This window comes from Pinus tabuliformis, chromosome 5_1 (genome assembly GCF_031772625.1).
Source record: "Pinus tabuliformis cultivar Carrire ecotype Pingquan chromosome 5_1, CPIR1, whole genome shotgun sequence".
NCBI classification, from domain to species: domain Eukaryota; kingdom Viridiplantae; phylum Streptophyta; class Pinopsida; order Pinales; family Pinaceae; genus Pinus; species Pinus tabuliformis.
This window is the reverse complement of record NC_142305.1, coordinates 942,448,738-942,454,737: the sequence shown is the minus strand read 5'-3', so window position 1 is coordinate 942,454,737 and position 6,000 is coordinate 942,448,738.

The window sequence follows — 6,000 nt, the reverse complement described above, 5'->3', positions numbered from 1 at the left end:
AGATTTTCCAAAATGACACATTTCATTACATGTAAAAAGACTAGTGATGCAACACATATTGCTAATATATATTTTTCAGAGGTTGTAAGGTTACATGGATTGCCTGTAAGTATTGTTTCTGATAGGGATACAAAGTTTGTTGGGCATTTCTAGAGAACTCTTTGGAAGAAACTAGGTGCCAACCTTAGTTTCAGTTCAGCATATCATCCTCAAATAGATGGACAGATTGAAGTGGTAAACAAAAGCTTGGGAAACATATTGAGAACTTTAGTGCATAACAATATTAAGCAGTGGGATTTAGCACTTGCTCAAGCTAAGTTTGCTTATAATGACACTCCAAACCGAAGTACTGGGATGAGTCCATTTCATATTGTTTTTGGAATGAATCCAAGAGGTGTGTATGAACTTAGAAATTTGTGTAAACAGGAGACAAATAGTGCAAAAGCTGAAGAGTTTGCAGAGCAGATGCAAAGACTACAAGAAGATGTCAAAGATAGATTGCAGGAAAGCAATGGCAAATACAAACAGGGAGCTGATATGAGGAGGAGAGAAAAAGAATTCCAAGTGGGAGATTTAGTGATGGTATACTTGAGAAAAGAAAGATTTCCTGTTGGGACTTACAATATACTAAAGATGAAAAAGATAGGGCCATGCAAAATTGTGAGGAAGTTTTCAACTAATGCTTATGAAATTTAATTTCCAGAAGGGCTTGGAATATCACCTATCTTCAATGTTGCAGATTTGTATCCATAAAAGAAGACAAAGTTAGAGCTACATAAGGAACCTGCAGGAGATGAAGTTCAAACATTAAATTGGGAAGAACAAATGCCAAAGACAGTTAAGAAAGAGGGGGAAGCTATTTTGGAGAAAATAATATCCAAATGAACCAAAGGACAAATTTATTTTCAATATTTAGTCAAATGGAGGGGACAACCAATGGAGGATGCCAGTTGGATAACAACGACAAAATTACAAAAGTATGGAGTCAATCCTAAAATTTTGACGAAGGATTCTTTTCTTCCCTGGGAGTCTGATGCAGGAGCATCCGGACTTAGCCAACAATGTGATTGTATGTTCACATGTTGTGGCTAACAAGAGATGAATTTCATTGACCTGAGTGGTCAAAATCAATTCTCAGTTTAGAGGGTTGGATCTCTCGAAAATGATCTTTACTCTAATTATTGTAATAATTAGAATATTGTATTATTTTTAGAATAGGAGATGAGTTGTTAGTATAGGTGTGTATTAGAGCCTTAGAATAGGGATTTAATTGTTGAGTTGATAAAAATAGAGATTGGGTTGTCAATGCAGTTAGGATAGGATTTGATTCATAAAAGAGGAAAGAATGTAATGACAGAGAGATTAGATGATTGAGAATAGAGTAAGTAAGCGAGAGGTGTGTGAGAGATAGGGTTGGAGAGTGAACAAAGGTCAGACAAACTATTGTAATCGAGCCAAGAGGGCCAAGACTTTGGAAATTATATTTTATTGAATAAATGATTAAGTGTGGTGTTGTGTGTTAATCCGGGTGTAGAAATTCACTTGAATCTGCGGTTCGGAATTCTGCACCCTAATTGGGTATTCATTTCTGTTTATGTGTTTTATTGTTAATCACTGTCAATTAGCATTAAGGCTTTATTATGAGATTAAGCTAAACCTCTATTAAATCATGTTTCTTAAAGTTATGTATTTATCACGTGGGTAGTATTCCCAAGTGGTAAATGGTATCTCGCGTGCTTAAGAAGAGGTAAATGGTATTGTTCCAAGTCGCGTGATTAACCTTAGCAGTCGACACATAGCACAGGAAAACCACTTTTCTCGTGCGCTCTCAACCTCATATCGGTCGTGCAAGAATTCACGCGAGATAGTGCGATAACTGTTGGATCGAATAAGACAAATCAATGATGGAGATTGTTCAGCTAGTTAGTGTGTGATACGACGCGATATTCGTCAGATATGAAAAAGCCAGATCAACGGTGGATATTGAAGCGTTCGAGGAGTAAGAAGTCAAGTGGGACCTGCGGTGATTAGTCATCTTGGCAGGATCCTCAAAGGAAATACACATACTGAATCTGATTAAAGCATCGTTGATTGGATCTAAAGTTAACTAGTAGTCTAATTCTAGACTGCCACCCCATTTTCGTCAACCTCCTACATCAAAATAGAAAGCACCAATCAAAACATTGAACCATTCATTTTTTTTAGTTTTTTGAACTGCTCAAATAGTGGCCTATAATTAAATTATTTGACCCACACTAGTTAATATCATTCAATGAAATTTTCATGGGAGATAGAGGATGATGTCCTACATATTTTATATAACTTTTATGTTTTTTATTCAAAAATATTAGTTATTATCAATCAAAACATCAAATAATTGTCATTGCTAAAGTTTTTGAAAAAATGTGAACAATCGATGTGATGAATTTATTCTTCCTCTACTTTTTTTTCCTTTTATTTATTGCAACAAGCTTTATCTAGTTGTTATTAATGTGATGTCATTACTTACTTTGATGATCATGGCTTACTAGTTTCATAATATTTGAGTTTATGCATATCCTAACATGAAGATCTCCCCCTAACTTGATTATTAATAACCACATTGATAAAATATGTCGGGAGATTGGGAATTGGAACTTACTATTAAGGGTCGATATATATATATATATATATATATATATATATATATATATATATATATATATATATATATATATATGTGTATATATATATATGAGAATTCTAACTTACCTTTTTATTTTGGTGAAATTTGATTATAAAATTATGGTTTGGAGTTGATTTTAATGCTTGGAGTTTGGTGACATTATTTGGGACTGAAATCGACTGTTCTAGCTTTTTGTAGTGGACCCTCTACCTTTTCATAACTTCTTGTAGGAACTAGTTATAAGTGGACATTTTTAAAGTATCCTATGGGAATGTAGATATGGAAAAACTTAATATGGAGTGACAGAAACATGATATGAGAATAATAATAGGTATATAGTATGCGCTAAAGTGGATATAGGTTATTTGATAGTGGTTGCATGGATGGATTAATGGATAGGTGAATATGTTAATGAAAATGATTGCTAATATGGAATTGGACAAATGTAATGAATGGAATGTGGAGTATTAGGGCTTGTACAAAGAAAATGAACTGATAGTGATGGATTTAGTGTAAATGTGCATAGAATGAGCGAATTTTGTATTCTTATATGTGTAATTTTGAAATTTTTACTTTGTCAACATTTCCTTGAAATAATGATTGCATGCAAATCATTTGCCCTGATGTAGGTTGTCCTTGAATTTCACATGTTTCCTTGAAAATATATAGAACAACTTGGGACTTTTAAATATTTTGTTTTCCTGTATGCTTGAGACAATGACATTTTGTTTTGATAATTTTTTTTGGAAATGAGATGATCCCATTAACTCTTGAATGAGTGGTGACATCCTTTGGAAATGATAGTGATTGCTTGTTATGGCACATTGAAAATTGCATTTGTACTTAGCTTGCTATTTTTCTAAGGATGCCTCCTTGCTATTTTTTAAATTGAAACATAGTGATGAAAATTATGAACCATCACTTGAATCTCAAACTATTCAAGATGTCTCATCTATATAACCTTTGAACTTTGATGCTTTGAATGTTGATGAACTCAATGTGCAACTTCATTATGGAATATTGATGTGTCATGCTCATTTGTAACATGAATTCTATATTCTCCATCCTTGGAATTCCAAAGTAATTGACTTCTTGAAGCGGAAAAACCTACAATTGTGTAAACTTACAACTACATAACCCTAAAATTGTGGCTAGAGATATTTGGTGGACAAATTCAAGCACCATCATTTCATTCTTTTGAATATGGTATCACTTCAGTGCTTTGTTTTTACAACTTAATTTAGTAGCAATAATGAGTTTATTTCACCTTTTCCTTTCAACCCAAGCTTATACTTCTTTTTTGATTTTGTTTAGGCATATTCTCTATTGATAATATAAATTAATGGTGTGTTTTGAAACATGAGTGACATCATGATTGGTGTGATATTTAACTACTTATTAACCTTTCTAGCATTGATTTCATTTCCATATTTTATTCATGTCAAATTACCCCCATAAACTTTGTTTTTATTAGATTATGTGATATGCATGAAGGTTGTCGAGGCCTATGGTATTGGACATGTTGGAGTGTACCTCAAGATATTTTATTATAGATAGATTTCTAGGAAGAGTATATTTTTAATGGTTGTAGAATGTGAACCTGAAATAAATGATCATGTAAATGCCTCTAAAATGGCACTATGAAATAGAGTATCCTTTAGTAGCCTTAGAAACACTCTCATGGATATATTAGGGTGCAATATTTGATGTAGAGTGACTTACTATTCTCTATTGATTGATGCATCTAGGTTTTTGTAGGTTCTAAGTCATTTCCCAATTAAACATCTTTTTAAATAAAGTCATGTAGCTTCCTTTAGAAGCCTGTAAATGACTTTCAAGTAGTTTACCATGTAGTGACCTTCCTATATCAGTTTGTAGTATCTAATGTAATGACTTACCTGTAGCTTCTTATAACAACTTATACGAGTGTATAGAGTTAGTTGGGAGCTTTTTTAACATATAGGAGGTCATGGGTGAATGGAATGGATGGTGTGAAATGTGGATGTAAAATGTGTGTCAAATGATGGACGATAGAATGAGTGTAATTGATGTAATATGATGATATAGTTGATGAATGTAGTGGGAATATGAAGTGATTAAGTGATACTACAATTGTATTGTAATGTTTTTAGTGTTAACATTGCTATATTATCATCTAATGATGTGGTATTCTTTAAAAAAGACATCTTATAAAGAACCAAGTTAATGAAATCAATGGTAATATGTTGAAACAACTGGATTTATCATTTCCTTAGGGAGTCATTAAAAAAGAAATGGAAGTAAGATAGTTGAAATTGAAAATAAGATGGATGAAAATAAGGAAGAAATAAATTTCATGAAGGAAGAAATACAAAAATCCATGAACTCCATGAAAAATCTTCTCTTAGTGATTCTTCCTAAAAGGGCTATGGATATCCAAGGGAATCATGAAAATAAGGAGAACAATTGTGTTGGGACTCAAATCATGTTAAAATTAAATGGAGAGAAAACATATTATTTATTGAGATAATTATTAGAGTAGAAATAATCAAGCATTAAATACATTGAAATACACACAATTTACAATGGGAAAATCCCAACTCCAGGGAAAACCCAACTAAAAAAATTCCATTAGTCCCTTGGCCAAAACCATGCCATCCAAGTGAGCCTTCACTTCTCACCTCTAGGCCCATTACAATAAAGTTCCTCCTATCCTTTTAAAAGCCCCATTTCATGCAATCTATGGGCAAAAAACCATGGGAAACCAAAAAACCATAGGCCCAAAACCACTACTAATGACGTGGTCAACTTTGACTCTTTCCCCAAGTTAAGTTTACCTAACAAGCCCCCTTAAAACTTGACTTGGGGTTTCCCTTGACCAAATACGACTAAAACCCCTCTCAAAGTTTATACCTAGGGTATCTGTTAACCTAGAAATGCCCCTATCACCTAGGTCTAACACAAAATTTTACTAGAATTTGTTCAAGGGTATGCATGCCTTTCTAGGTCTTACAACATATGTCCATTTACATGCAATAAACTTTGAAATCCATTATATTATTTTTGTTTTGTTTTGTTTTTTTCCTATCATTCTTTCCTTCGACACACTCTGAGCCTCATTCTCTCCTCTCTAAAGTTGACTTCCATAACTTCCTCTCACCAATGAAAACATAATATTCACTTGGCATGGCATCATAATCACTAGATTATAAGTGTTTAACCAACTACTACAACAAATCCCTGACCTGTTTACTGTATTCTTTCGATGATTTTGAAATCAAATGGGTGCTATTTGTGTTGATATAAGGTTTTAGTGGGCATGTCCAACATTATTCCATGAAATATAAGAGCAACCA